This window comes from Elephas maximus, chromosome 9 (assembly GCF_024166365.1).
Source record: "Elephas maximus indicus isolate mEleMax1 chromosome 9, mEleMax1 primary haplotype, whole genome shotgun sequence".
NCBI lineage: Eukaryota > Metazoa > Chordata > Mammalia > Proboscidea > Elephantidae > Elephas > Elephas maximus.
Window position 1 is genome coordinate 113,191,068 of NC_064827.1, and position 16,182 is coordinate 113,207,249.

The 16,182-nt window shown below is 40.0% G+C and overlaps 1 long non-coding RNA gene across 1 annotated transcript in view; it reads right to left on the reverse strand.

Annotated features, from left to right (window-relative positions):
* Positions 1 to 945: 945 nt before the first annotated feature.
* The window catches only part of LOC126083175 (uncharacterized), a 49,821-nt gene continuing 34,584 nt past the window's right edge, over positions 946 to 16,182 (reverse strand). The window contains exons 4-6 of the long non-coding RNA XR_007518739.1: positions 9,947 to 10,037; positions 9,417 to 9,498; positions 946 to 1,123 (exon numbers count right to left, since the gene is read on the reverse strand). This is a non-coding gene — a long non-coding RNA (uncharacterized LOC126083175). The remainder of the gene's footprint in view (positions 1,124 to 9,416; positions 9,499 to 9,946; positions 10,038 to 16,182) is intronic.

Sequence of the window (16,182 nt, forward strand, 5' to 3'; positions counted from 1 at the left end):
CAGGAACAGTGTCCTTGTCTTCACTTGAACTAGGTCATTAACATAAAACAATAGTAATGGTAGTATCTGCTATTATTTGCTGAATATGTTTCATGTGAGATATTGCTCAGTGCTTGTTACAGATATAGATAAAAGTCAAAGCCATCTCATGATTTACAGGCCATTCCCACTGTACATATTGGACACAGTTCATCCAAGGTCACAGAATCAGTAAGAGGCAGCCAGGTTGGTTCCAAAAGAAAAACCAAACCAGTGCTGTTGGTCAATTCTAACTCATGGCAACCCAACTCGTTTCACAACAGAACTGTGTTCCATAGAGTTTTCTCTGGTTGAATTTCCAAAGGAGATCACCAGGCATTTGTTCCTAGGAGCCTCTTCGTGGACATGAACGACCAACCTTTCCATCACCAGTCAGCTCCTTAAGCCTTTCTGCCAGAAACTTCAAATGGCCTTAAATCTTCCAAACTTTTACTGTTACAAATCAGGAACCAATACCGTTAGGAAAAAAAAAATCTTTCTGTTAAACTCAGCTCTCAGAGTTACATAATTTCCATGCAGTGAAACTCCCCCATTTACTTTATAGTTTTGTGAGCTTCAGGAATTTGAAATACTGTGGTGTAACCATCGTCTCAATCAACATCGAGACCATAGATTTAGATTCTCTCTCACCCCACGATTGTCTTACAGATACTTATTATGAATAGCTTCAGACTCTGGTATTTCGGCAGTCACCATTTGGAGGCCACAGGGTAGAGGTGGTGTGAAGCCCTGAGAACTTCTTTCATTTGGGAACAGGAAGAAGACTGGCATCTGCCTTTATCGTGAGACCTCTTTGCCTATGGTCTCATTAAACGGGTGTGTGGAGAGTTCTCACTATAAAAAGAAATGTATATAAAAAGAAACATATAAACTACTGGTGATAAAACGTATCTACATACTGTGATGTTGGGAAAAGAAGCTTCATCCAGAGAACAGATCTGCCTTGCCCGTCTCCCAAAACTATGATGATCAGGACTCTGCCTCCTTGAACCTCCTTATGCCCTTGATGGCAGCCAGGGCACAGCCCAGCAAGCTTCACTTTTCTTCTTCAGGGTAAACTCTCTCTTCATTTCATGACGTATACCTCAAAAAAAAAAAAAAAAAAAAATTGGCCCCATATCTCCCAGCTCTGTACATCATCAGCCCTTGCAGCAATTTCCTTCATGAAATCCTGGCATGGGATTGTCTTTCCTGGGGAAAGATGCTGAGACTCTCCTATTCCTCTCTCTTAAATCTCAGGATCCATGTCTTACCACTTACAAATTATATAAAAGAGAGAAAATCAAATACACAAGAACACAATTTCTACATTGCAAACACAAACACTCTAAATATACAAAAGCATCTTGGAAAAGAAGAACAAAGTACGGGACGCACACTTAAAGATATAAAATAGCACTATACACATGTAATAAAGAAAACGGTCTGGTTCTGGCATAAGAACAGACGTAGAGGCCAACGGCATAGTATTGAGATATGAATTCGTACATCTTTGCCTAATTTGTGTCAACACTGAAGCTAAGCTCATTCAATGTGCGAAGAATACCTCTTCAACAAATGATGCTGAGACAACATGATCTCCACGTGGAAAAGGATTCACCTGGATACATTACACCATATAAAAAAATTAACTCTAAGTGCATCGATGATCTAAATATGAGAGCTAAAATCATAAAACTCCTAAAAGTAAACATCAGGGTTAAGTTTTCAGATTTTTTTTTTCCCCACATCTTCATATATATGACAGAAGAAACAAAAGAAACAAATAAATTTGTCTTGGTGAAAATTTAAATCTTTTCTGCATCAATGAGCACTATCAAGAAACTGAAGACAACTACTGATTCTGACAATATACTTGGAATCTGTACTTGCTTAAGGGTTTAATATACAAAGATATAAAGAGTGCCTAAAACTGAACACATACACCAAAAAATGGCCCAACTCAAAAAAGGGGCAGAAGACATAATCGACATTATTCTAAAGAAAATATACAAATGGCCAGTATGCAAGGGAGAAGATGCTCAACTTCATCAGTCATTAGGGAAATGTAAATCAAAATCACAAAGAAATATCACTCCACACCACACCAATGGCTATTGACAGAAAAAAACCAAAAACAAACAGGCAAGCAAACATAGAAGAAACTGGCTGTCATGTCCTTTGAAAACTGTAGAACACAGTTTGATGGCGCCTCAAATACTTTCACAAAGAATTACTGTAAACACTCCCAGGCACATAAAGAAAAGAACTGAAAGCAAGAAAGCAGATACTTGGACACTGACATTTATTGTAGAATTATTCATTGAATCAAAAAGGTGGAAACAAGCCCAGTGTCCATGAAAAGATGACTGGATACACAAAACATGCCAGATACATGTAATATTATACAGTCATAAAGAGCAAAGAAAGTCTGTTACTTGCAATAAATGGATGAACCTTGAAACCATTGGCCTCAGTGAAATAACTGAAATCTCAAGAACAATTATTGCATGATCCCACTTACATGAAAATCTACAATATGCAGACATAGAGCAGATTAATGGCTAGGAGGGCTGGAGGTGGAAAACATGAGGAATGATTGCTAAACCCAAAGCAACAACAATGAAAAGAATATTCAAAACCAAATGAAAAGATCCTACAAAATCCTCCCATGTATTATCGATCAAATATTGTATTTAAAATATCTGCCAACAAAATACAACATAATTACTACAAAGTACGGACATCATGTTGAACCAGACATCACGAAGGTGCAGAAGTCCTTAGGTGGGTCCATGTGAGGTAGGAGGTGTGTGTGGAGGCAACTGGGGTCCATCATGGTTACTGGACACCATCTGATGTGTCTGAAGCTGCACATGTCATGGGGGATAATAAAGAAGGTCAGGTCACTCTATCAGAAAAACAGGATGCTGAGATGAGACTTCCAGTGCTAGCAGCATGGTTAGACTTCAAAAAGAAAGGACTCAGGAAAGAAGGAGTCATGTCTATTCACAGGAAGCTTTCTTTGTGCTCTCTAGATCCATCCTCCTAGTCCTTCCTCTAGGACAGGGCTTTCCCATGCCCTCCTCTGTCACTTATCTGACTCCAACCCCTGCCTTGCTTCTCCCACTCCCACTTCACTGGCATCAAGCCTGCCTGGGGAGAACCAAGTGATGAGACACACCAATCCATTCTCTCTTTGGAGTCCTGAAGCCTCCTGTGACAGGAAAGTTGAGGGCTGCTGTGGCTGAGAAGCACTATTATAAGAGGGGATCTGTCATCTTCTTCCAGAGTGTTCAAGGAACACAGACCCAGTATCTAATCTCCCTTACCTGTCAGCCCCTCTGAGCCAACAGAGCTAGGCTAAGTCCCACATACTTACTCGGGTGTGACCAAGATCTTCACCTGCATTCTTACACATCTCAACACAGGGACATATCAGAAGGTTCAGCATACCCACAGCCAAGGTTGGAGGGATTCCTGCTGTGCAAGCCTGTATCTGGCAGTTTTTCAGCTAACTGAGGTTCCATCAGCTCAGGGTTCTTGGCACTCTGTCTTCCCAGGCCCAGGCCTAAGACTGTGTTTTCTCTATTTCCTGGTGACTAGTGCTCTTTGAGTCTAGAAAGGTTACCCAGCTCCGAGGGGCGGCCTTTTGGTGGGACTGCCATGCCAGGCTTGGGACAGGTGCAACTTTTTTTTATCAAAATGACCTCTTCCAGTTTTTATAACTTTAAGAGAGTTTTTGTAGCCGATTTGCCCATGGCAAAACATCCTTTGAAGTCCTGACTGCTGTTTCCATTGTTTTTGATTGTTGATTAAAGGGGCATGAAATTCTTGACAACTTCACATATGTCTCTATTTACTTTGGTTGTCCAGTGTGAGGATTTCATTTTCTTTATGCTCAGGTGGAATCCATGCTGAAGACTGTGGTCTTTGGCCTTCATCAGGTATTTCTTCAAGTTTTCTTCATTTGCAGCATGGAAGGTTGTCATGTGCATATCCCACGTTGTCAGTGACATTCCTCCAATGCTGATGCCCATTCTTCTTCATATATTCTGGCTTCTCAGATTATTTGTTAAGCACAGAGATTGAAAAGTGAGATGAAAGGATACAATATTGTCACACGTCTTTTCCATGGAGAGATAGAAGAGCATAAGTCCTCCAAAGGCCCAACTCACACTACCCAATAAGTACCCAAGTGATGCCTAAATGTTCTTGCTTAGCACATTCTAATGACACACAGGCACATACACAGACAGACACGCACACACACACAAACACACACACAGTGACCAATGTTATCAATTCACTCTTCACTGTGAGTGTTGCAAGCCTTGATTTCTAAACATTGAGAATATACCTGATATAAATAATCCTGCCATTGCTAATTTCAAGGTACCAGCCTGATGTCACTGACCCATATTTGGGCAGAGATATGCACCATGTACTATCCCAAATTAACTGGAGCTGATTCCAGCATAATTGATCCACTTTCCTGTGAGTATGTACACACACTGCATCTGCACCATGAGAAGCACCCTTAACTCCCACCCCTAATATATAAACCAAACATCACTATATGTTTGCAGAACACACACCTCCTCACGACTCCTGAACACATACATAAACTACTACCCATACTCTAAATACACAAACATAACATCTCTTACTGCCTATAGTTTTATGAGAAAACCCTACAGACCATGAATACACACAGTAATTCCTACAACTATATATACTCTCAACATGTGCCTGAAGATGTACATGGACAACCAATAGTACCCATATATACTCACTGAACACTGTACACACAATCAAGCTCTCTAACACCACCAAGTTCAAAATCTAACCTCAAAGGCCACCCTAATACAGACCCACAAGAAATCACACATCTCTAGAATACATACAATTCCCAAATGAATGCACAATTTATAGAAGACCTCTCAGTTTCCAAATATACATACTGAACCCCCAACATCCTCCAGAATAAACACCCCAGAAAGCCAATGAAACCAAACACACACACAACCACGTACAACCTGTATTGCTAATATATATAAATATACCAAATGAACACTGAAAATGCACATACAAGCTATGCTACCAAATTCTCCAAGAATTAGACCAGAAGAGGCACAGAGGGGATACCTGACTGCTTTCATGCAGACACAATCACCCTATACACTCACCCAAAACACAACCATGGGTACAAAAAAACAAAACCAGACTTGCTGCCGTCGATTCGATTCCAAATCATAGCAACCCCCACATGTTCAGGGATGCAAATAAAACTCCAGAACATCAACACTTCCAGCACTCTAGCTAATAGACACACATAAAGGACTCCCCTACTTGCCCACACATACCAGACACACACACACACACAGAGACTCCCAATCACTTCAAGCACCCAGAACACCATAGATTGTCACATATATCTAGAAATTGGCCTCGCTTCCCCAACCTCCAAACATGCCCAGACAAAATTACAAACACCCTATCATTCTCCAAAGAAACACATGTAGAACACTCCAAGAATAATTCATCCACTGACTCATATTACACACACCAGTATATCCTCTCAGTCAATGAAATATCTCTTGCACATCCTACACAAATACTGCCACATTCTCAAAATTTCATACATAACCATATCAACATGATTCCAGTACATACACAAATTCATTTCTCCCACTCCCTGTGCAAATGCACAATCTCATTTTTTCATCAGATACCCACCTCCTCATTTCCCAGAATATACCATACTCCCTACTGAAAGATATTACACATAACCCTAGCAAATATTCATGCAAACTGCCATGCCCCTTCATGAAACATACAAACTCATTACGCATACAATTGTCCTCATACCCTGAATATAACCTAGATTATTCATGACACTGAAGGTATACAAAATATGACCCTACATCTTCAAATACTAATATAACTCACAATGCCTGCCTTTACATAATCAAACAATCCATAATACTCAAACAGAAATCAATCCCCAATTTTCTTGAATGCAGTATCATACAAACCCCAGACCAAACATAGAAGAATGCATGTGCAGCTCCAGGAAAGCAGCCAGGCAACACAACCATACAACATACCTTGAGTACATACCAGTGAGCCTTCCTCATTCCCCAAATATACAAAACCAAAAGGCCTTACATGCAAGCTAATACACACAGGCACACTCCCTCATATGCCCAAATGTCAAGCAGAGAAACTCATTCCAAACCTGCCATTAGATACACAGGGAGACCCAAAATTCATGGCAGAAGACCCACACCCAAAGTATTGCCCTGAGCCACAAATTGCATGCCGCTCACTTCCAAGTCCTTGAGTGTACATGCCTATATTTCATGACGTGCACACTCCCAGAAAAAACTCACTTATACTGAAATGCTAAGGTTCATGTAAACAGCACCAACTCGCACATTTAAATACAAACATGAACTTCCAGGAACCCATTCAACAGATACACAATCCCCACACTATGAATTCACATAAACACATTTCCAACAAAGTCCCAAATAACAGGCACAAAGCACCCACAACTCTCAATTCTCCCAATCCCTACAAGGCTCGCAACTAAATCTCCATACTCTTTCCAGATATAAGCAACACCCCACAAGTACTCCACCCACAGAAAACAAACGCAGAGGTGGTGGGGCCAAGATGGTGGAGTAGTCAGATGCTTCCTGTGGTCCCTCTCACAACAAACACCTGAAAAAATATGTGAATCGATTACATACGACCACTAGGAGCCCAGAACATCTAAGCCATAGGTGAGGAATTGGACTGAGTGGCAGGCAGAATGAGAGACACTTAAGAAGCAGTGAGGAGTTTCCAGACCTGACCCAGTGGGAACCATCACCCTGCAGGCCAGGATCGGGTGGTGTCAGCGGTGAGGCAAGCAATGGCGTTTGGGACATGTTTTCCAAATCAGGAGAGACCGAGGGATGGAGAGTCCACTCCCACCTCCAGAATCAGTGAAAAGTGGTGCTCCATTGGCAAAAGATATGTACATGCGTGTAACACACCCCACAGATCAAAAAGCACCCCTTTGGAAAAAACCTCTCTCCCATCTACCTACCCCCTTCCTGCTCCATATTCTGTCCAAGCCGGCTTCAGAGACTGCCACATCCTCTGGGCTGAAAGAAAGATCCATCATGCTCGCTGAGCCATTCTCCCAGCATTGGAGAGGGAATGATTTCAAAAACTGGGAAAAATGATCTGCTGGATCTTTTAAGTCAAGAACTCAGGGCAGAAACAGCTCCTTTGCTTAGGCACATGCGTAAGAGGTCCACAGACATTGAATGTTTTTCACCTCTGCATAGATGTGTGTGGGCCCATTTCAACACTGTAGGCCCTCATTAGCACAGTACAACAGGGTATATACCTGAACCCTCACTTCAACTCTTTCAACTATATGGTGGAGAGGAAAGTTCATGACATTTGACATGTCTCTGTCTATTAAGCAGGATTGTCACCTACCCACATCAGGGACCTGAGGACTGGTGTCTCCACTCATGCCACCTAGTCACCCATGACAGGGGTTGAAGAATAAGTGCTGGCTCCTATTCCTTAAAGCCAATAGCACTGGGTGCCCATAATCTGGCTGGAGGTAGGGGAGGGATGAACACAAAGAGAATTGTGCAAGATTTGTTGGAAGGAAATTTCCCTGATATTGTGAAAGATGAGAAGATATCCACTCAAGATGCTCATTGAACCTCATACAAGGTACATCCCAAGAGAATGTCACCATGATACATCATAATCAAAGCTGCCCAAACCAAAGACAAAGAAAGAATTTAAAGAGTGGCTAAGCATAAATGAAAAGTCACTTACAAATCAGAGTCAACAAGACTAAGCTCATACTACTCAGCAGAAACCATGCAGGCAAGAAGGTAATGGGGCTTTATATAAAGTCTTGAAGGTCAAAACTGCCAGCCAAGAATATATGCCCAACAAAACTGTCTCACAAAAATGATGGCGAAGTTAGGACATTTCCAATAAAAAGAAATTTAGGGAATTTGCAAAAACCCAAGCCAAAATTATAAGAAACACTAAAGGGAGACTGACAGCCTCACTGGAGAATTCTACCAACTTTTAGACAAGACATAACACCACTACTAGTAAAGGTATTTCAGAGCATAAAAAAGGAGGGAACACTGTCAAACTCATTCTATGAAGCCAGCATAACCCTGATACCAAAACCAGGTAAAAACACCACAAAAAAGAAAACTATAGACCAGTGGACCTCATGAAATTAGATGCAATAATCCTCAATAAAATTCAACAATATATATTGAAAAAAAAACTCACCATGCCCGGGGGGAATCATACCAGGTATGCAGGGATGGTTCAACATTAAAAAAAAAAAAAAAATCAATGTAATCAATCACATAAATAAAACAAACAAAAAAAAACGCGATCTTATCAATTCCCGCAGAAAAGGCATTTGACAAAGTCCAACATCCGCTCATGATAAAAACACTCAGCAATATAGGAATAGAAGGTAAATTATTCAGCCTAATAAAGGGCATTTATACAAACCCAACAGCCACCATCATCCTAAACGGAGACAGTCTGAAAGCATTCCATTTCAGAACTGGAACCAGAAAAGGATGCTCTTTGTCACCGCTCTTATTCAACATTGTGCTGGAAGACTTATCCAGAGCAATTAGGCTAGAAAAAGAAATACAGGGCATCCAAATTGATAAGGAAGACGTAAAACTATCTCTATTTGCAGATAATATGATCTTATACACAGAAAACCCTAAAGAATAAACAAGAAAACTACCAGAAGTAATAGAAGTGTTCAGCAAAGTATCAGGATATAAGACAAATATAGGACAATCAGTTGTATTCCTCTACACCAAAAAAGAGAATGTCGAAGAGGAAATCACCAAATCAATGCCATTCACTATAGCCCCCCCCCCGAAGATAAAATACGTAGGAATAAATCTAACCAGAGACGTAAAAGATCTATACAAAGGAAACAACAAGACACTACTGCTAGAAACCAAGAAAGACCCTACATAAGTGGAAAAACATACCTTACTCATGAATAGGAAGACTGAACATTGTGAAAATGTCTGTTCTACCCAAAGTGATCTATAGATACAAGGATTCATGACCCCTGTTTCAATGGCATTTTTTAATGAGAGGGAGAAACAAATCACTAATTTCACACGGAAAGAGCAGAAGCCTCAGATAGGTAAAGCATTACTGAAGAAAAAGAACAAAGTGGGAGACCTCATACTACCTAATTTTAGAATCTTTATACCACCATTGTAGTCAAAACACCCTGGTACTGGTACGACAACAGATACATAGACCAATGGAACAGAACTGAGAATCTAGAAATAAATCCCTACACATATGAGCACCTGATATTTGACAAAGGTCCAATGTCCATTAGAGAAAGGACAGCCTCTTGAACAAATGGTGCTGGCATAACTGGGTGTTCATCTGCAAAAAAATGAAACAAGAACCATACTTCAAACCATGCACAAAAAGTAACTCAAAATGGATCAAAGGCCTAAATATAAAATCTAAAACGATAAAGATCATGGAATAAAAAACAGGGACAACACTAGGAGACCTAATACACGGCATAAACAGTACACAAATCATTATTAACATCACACAAACACCAGAAGAGAAACTAGATAACTTGGCGCTCCTAAAAATCAAACACTTATGCCCGTCCAAACACTTCACCAAAACAGTAATAAGACAATGTACAGAGTGGGAAAAAAATTTTGGCTACAAGAAATCTGATCAGCATCTCATCTCCAAAATCTGCAAGATACTTGAAAACCTGAACAACAAAAAGACATACAACCCAATTAAAAAGTCGGCAAGGAACATGAACAGTCACTTCACCAAAGAAGACATTTAGGAAGTTAAGACATACCTGAGGAAATGCTCATGATCATCAGCCTTCAGAAAAATGCAGATCAAAGTACAATGAGATCCATCCTTACCCCAACAAGGACAGCAGTAATCTAAAAAACACAAAATAATCAATGTAGGAGAAGTTGTGGAGAGACTGGAACACTTATACACTGCTGGTGGGAATGTGAAATGGTAAAACCACTTTGAAAATCATTTTGGAACTTCCTTAAAAGATAGAAATAGAACTGTCATATGATCCACAAATTCAGCTCCTTGAAATACAACCTAGAGACATAAGAGCTCTTACACAAATAGATACATGCACACCCATGTTCACTGCAGCACTGTTCACAACAGCAAAAAGATGAAAACGGCACAGAGTCAGGGCCAAGATGGCAAAATAGCCAGATGCTTCTGGAGATCCCTCTTAAAACAGAGACCTGAAAAATCAAGTGAAATGAGTATATTTGCGACAAGCTAGGAGTCCTGAACATCAAAGGCAAAGTTAGAAAATGGACTAAGTGGCATGGGGGGAGAGAGACCGTTCAGAAACAGAGAGGAGTTGCAGGACTTGAATTGCTGAAATCCCTCAAGCACCATATCCTGAAGCGGCTGCAGTGGGCTGGTGGTAGCGTTTGGCCACAGGTTTCTCCGGGAGAAGCAGCCAGCCACACAGCCTACTCACATCTCAGGAACCAGAGAAGAACGGCGCTCTTGCCAAACGCTAAGTACTTGCATATATTTTACTGCGCCCTCCGCCCCAAAACTGCCTTCAGTGGCTGTTGATTTCCCTAGGCCTGAGATAGGCCCATTTGAGAACTCTGACCCATACTCCCAGATTTGGAGAAGGTATAAATTCACAACAGGGGTAAAAGATAATTTGCCCGCTCCACTAACCTGGGCAGCTCAGGACAGAAGCAGCTCCTGTCCAGGCATAAACAGTCTGTGGACTTTGAATAACTTTCCCCCCTGCATGGACCAGTCTGGGCTTTTTCCAGAAGAAAAGGCCCTTCTTGGCAGACGGTGACTGTTTAAGCTATGCAGTGGAGAGGTGGGTGTTTGATATTTGACACAGCTTTGCCTACTATACAGAATCCTCACCTACCCACACCAGGGGCCTAAGGACTGGTGGCCCCTCTTAGGACACACAGCTCCTGCAACAGGGGTCCAAGGATAACTGGTACCTCCCAGTCCTTACAACCGAAAGCACTGGGTGCCCATGGTCTGTCTGCAGAACCCACCCACCTGCATGCAATAGGGAAGAGGGTCACGCTTTCCTCAGATACACTCAGGGGACGGTTCTCAGGTCCCTGCCTTGTTCACACCCTGACCCCCTGCTGCAACCAGATATTGCTACCTACACTAAACACCCCTGCCCCTCCAAGACTGTAGGACAGAGCCTGTATCACACACTTGATGACCAGCTACCTGGACACCTGAGCTGAATCCACACAAGAACAATGAATGGACTCATAAACTCATATACATGATAACAGCTCTAGCCATCTGGTGACAGGATGTTAGAGCCCCAAAGGTGAAATAATCAAGCTAACTCACTCAAGCAACCCATTTGGGCATATCAAAAAAATAGCAAAGCCAGAAACTAGGATACAGTAAGCAAACATAAAATAAACTAATACAATAACTTAGAGATGCCTCAGAGACAACAGTCAATATCGAACCACATAATGAAACGGACCATGATCACTTCAGCAAGGTGCCAAAACAGAGAATTAAAAGATCTTCTGGATAAGAATGCCTTCCTGAAATTACCGGATACAGAATTCAAAAGATTAATATACAGAACTCTTCAAGACATAAGAAAGGAGATCAGGCAATACGCAAAACAGAAGAGCGGTGGGATGCAGATCCCAAATTCTCATACGACCAGACTTAATGGTCTGACTGAGACTAGAAGGACCCCGGTGTTCACGGCCCCCAGACCTTCTGTTGGCACACGACAGGAACCGTTCCTGAAGCCAACTCTTCAGACATGGATTGGACTGGACAATGGGTTGGAGAGGGATACTGGTGAGGAGTGAGCTTCTTGGATCAGGTGGACACTTGAGACTATGTTGGCATCTCCTGCCTGGAGGGGACATGAAAGGGTGGAGGGGGTTAGAAGCTGATGAAATGGACATGAAAAGAGAGAGTGGAGGGAGAGAGCGGGCTGTCTCATTAGGGGGAGAGTAATTGGGAGTGTGTAGCAAGGTATATATGGGTTTTTGTGTGAGAGACTGACTTGATTTGTAAACTTTCACTTAAAGCACAATAAAAATTATAAAAAAAATAAGAAAAAGTAACTTATATAAATTGGATATATAATACAATAAAAAAAAAAGACTTCGAAGTTAAATCCACCACAAAAGATAAGGAAGGACAGCATATAGTGATTAAAGGGACAATATACCAGGAGGATATAACCATATTAAATATTTATGCACCCAATGAGAGGGCTGCAAGATACGTGAAACAAACTCTAATAGCACTGAAAACTGAGACACACAGCTCCACAATTAAAGCAGGAAACTTCAACACACCACCTTCACTGAAGGACAGGATATCCACAAAGAAGCTCAATAAAGACATGGAAGATCTAAATGCCGCAAGCAACCAACTCGACCTTACGGACATATATAGAACACTCCACCCAACAGCAGCCAAGTATACTTTCTTTTCTAGTGCACATGGAACATCCTTTAGAATAGACCACACATTAGGTCATAAAGCAAGCCTTAGCAGAATCCAAAACATCAAAATATTACAAAGCATCTTCTCTGAACATAAGGCCATAAAAGTAGAAATCGATAACAGAAAAAGCAGGGAAAAGAAGTCAAACACTAGGAAACTGAACAATACCCTGCTCAAGAAAGATTGGGATTATAGAAGAAATTACGGAAGAATAAAGAAATTCATAGAATACAATGAGAATGAAAACGCTTCCTATCAGAACCTTTGGAACACAGCGAAAGCAGTGGTCAGAGGTCAATTGATATCAATAAATGCACACATACAAAAGGAAGAAAGGGCCAAAATCAAAGAATTATCCCTACAACTTGAACAAATAGAAAGAGGGCAACAAAAGAAACCTTCAAGCGCTAGAAGAAAGGAAATAATAAAAATTAGAGCGGAACTAAAGGAAATAGAAAACAGAAAAACAATTGAAAGAAGTAACAAGACCAAAAGCTGGTTCTTTGAAAAAATTACCAAAATTGATAAACCATTGTCAAACTGACAAAAGAAAAACAGGAGAGGAAGCAAATAACCCACATAACAAATGAGATAGGCCATATTACAACAGACCAAACTGAAATTAAGAGAGTCATATGAGATTACTATGAGAAATTGTATTCTAACAAATTTCAAAAACCTAGAACAAATGGATGAATTCCTAGAAAAACACTACCTATCTAAACTAACACAAACAGAGGTAGAACAACTAAATAGATCCATAACAGACGAAGAGACTGAAAAGGTAATCAAAAAACTCCTGACAACAACAACAACAAAAAAAACCTGGCATGGATGGCTTCACTGCAGTGCTCTACCAAACTTTCAGAGAATTACACCACTACTACTAAAGGTATTTCAGAGCACAGAAAAGGACGGAATACCCCCAAACTCATTTTATGAAGCCAGCATTTCCCTGATACCAAAACCAGGTAAAGACACAAAAAAAAAAAAAAAAAAAAAAAATTACAGACCTATATCCCTCATGAACTTAGATCCAAAAATCCTCAACAAAATTCTAGCCAATATAGTTCAACAACGTATCAAAAAAAAAATTCACCACGACCAAGTGGAATTCAAACCAGGTATGCAGGGATGGTTCAACATTAGAATAAGAATCAATGTAATCCATCATATAACTAAAACAAAAGACAAGAAGAACCACATGACCTTATCAACCGATGAAGAAAAGGCATTTGACAAAGTTCAACACCCATTCATGATAAAAAAAACTCTCAGGAAAATAGCAATAGAAGGAAAATTCCCCAACATAATAAAGGCCATTTAAACACAGCCAACAACAACATCATCCTAAACCGAAAGCATTCCCCTTGAGATTGGGAACCAGGCAAGGATGCCCTTTATTACCACTCTCATTCAACATTCTGCTGGAGGTCCTAGCCAGAGCAATTCGGCTACATAAAGAAATAAAGGACATCCAGATTGATAAGGAAGAAGTAAAAGTATCTCTCTTTGCAAATGACGTGATCATATACACAAAAAACCCTAAAGAATTCTCAAAAAAAACTACTAAACTAATAGTTCAGCAGAGTTTCAGGATACAAGATAAACATAGAAAAATCAGTTGGATTCCACTACACCAACAAAAAGAACATCAAAGAGGAAATCAGCAAATCAATACAATTTACATTAGCCCCCAAGAAGATAAAATACTTAGGAATAAATCTTATCAGAGATGTAAAAGACTTATACAAGAAAAACTACAAGACACAACCGCATGAAACCAAAAGAGACCTACATAAGTGGAAAAAGATACCTTGCTCATGGATAGGAAGGTGCAACATTGTAAAAATGTCTATTTTACCAATAATAATAATAATAATAAAAAAAAAGCCATCTATAATTCAATGAAATACCCATCCAAATTCCATTGACACTTTTTGATGAGATAGAGAAACAAATCATCAACTTCATATGGAGGGAAATAATCTCAGGATAAGTAAAGAATTACTGAGAAAAAAAACAAAAAAGCTGGAGGCCTCACTGTATCTGACTTTAGAAACCATTATGCTGCCACAGTAGGTAAAACAGCCTGATACTGGTACAACAACAGATACATAAAGAAATGGAACAGAATTGAGAATCCAGACATAAATCTATCTACATACGGGCAGCTGATATTTGAAAAAGACCCAAAGTCAGTTAAATGGGGGAAAGATAGTCTTTTTAACAAGTGGTGCTGGCATATCTGGATATCCATTTGCAAAAAAAATAAACAAGAGCCATATCTCACACCATGCACAAAACTAACTGAAAGGGGATCAAAGACTACCTAAATATAAAATCTAAACGATAAAGATCACGGAAGAGAAAATAGGGACAGCGCTAGGAACTCTCATACGTGGCACAAACAGTATAAAAAACATTACAAACAATGCGGAAGAGAAACTAGATAACTGGGAGCTCCTAAAAATCAAACACCTATGCCTATCCAAAGATTTCACCAAAAGAGTAAAAAGACTACCTACACAGACTACAAAAATTCACGATATTGCAAAAACTCAACTGCAAAAAGAGAAATAACCCAATTAAAAAATGGGCAAAGGATATGAACAGACACTTCACTAAAGAAGACATTCTGGTGGCTAACAGAGGCATGAGGAAACGCTCACCATCATTAGCCATTAGAGAAATGGAAATGAAAACTACCATGAGATTCGATCTCACTGCAACAAGGCTGGCGTTAATACAAAAAACACAAAATAATAAATGTTGGTGAGGTTATGGAGAGACTGGAACACTTATACACTGCTGGTGGGAATGTAAAATTGTTTAACCACTTTGGAAATTTATTTGGCTCTTCCTTAAAAAACTAGAAATAGAACTACCACATGATTCAGCAATCTCGCTACTTGGAATATATCCTAGAGAAAAAAGAGACTTTACACAAACACATATAAGCACACCCATGTTCATTGCAGCACTATTTACAATAGCAAAAAGTTGAAAGCAACCAAAGTGTCCATCAACAGCTGAATGGATAAATAGATTATGGTATATGTACACAATGTAATATTACTCATCAATAAAGAACACTGATGAATCCGTGAAACATTTCGTAACATGGAGGAATCTGGAAGGCATTATGCTGAGTGAAATTAGTCAGTCACAAAAGGACAAATGTTGTATGAGACCACTATTATAAGAAGTGAAGAAAAGGTTTACACACAGAAGAAAACATTCTTTGCTGGTTATGAGGGCAGAGGGAGGAAGAGGGGTATTCACTAACTAGATGGTAGACAAGAATTATTTTAGGCGAAGGGAAGGGCAACACACAATACAGGGGAAGTCAGCACAACTGGACTAAACCAAAAACGAAGGAGTTTCCTGAATACAACCAAACACTTCAAGGGATAAAGAATCAGGAGGAGGGGTCTGGGAACCATGGTTTCTGGGGACATCTAAGTCATTTGGCATAATGAAGTTTATTAAAAAAATGTTCTGCATCCCACTTTGGTGAGTAGCCTCTGGGGTCTTTAAAGCTAGCAATAAAAAAAAAATAGG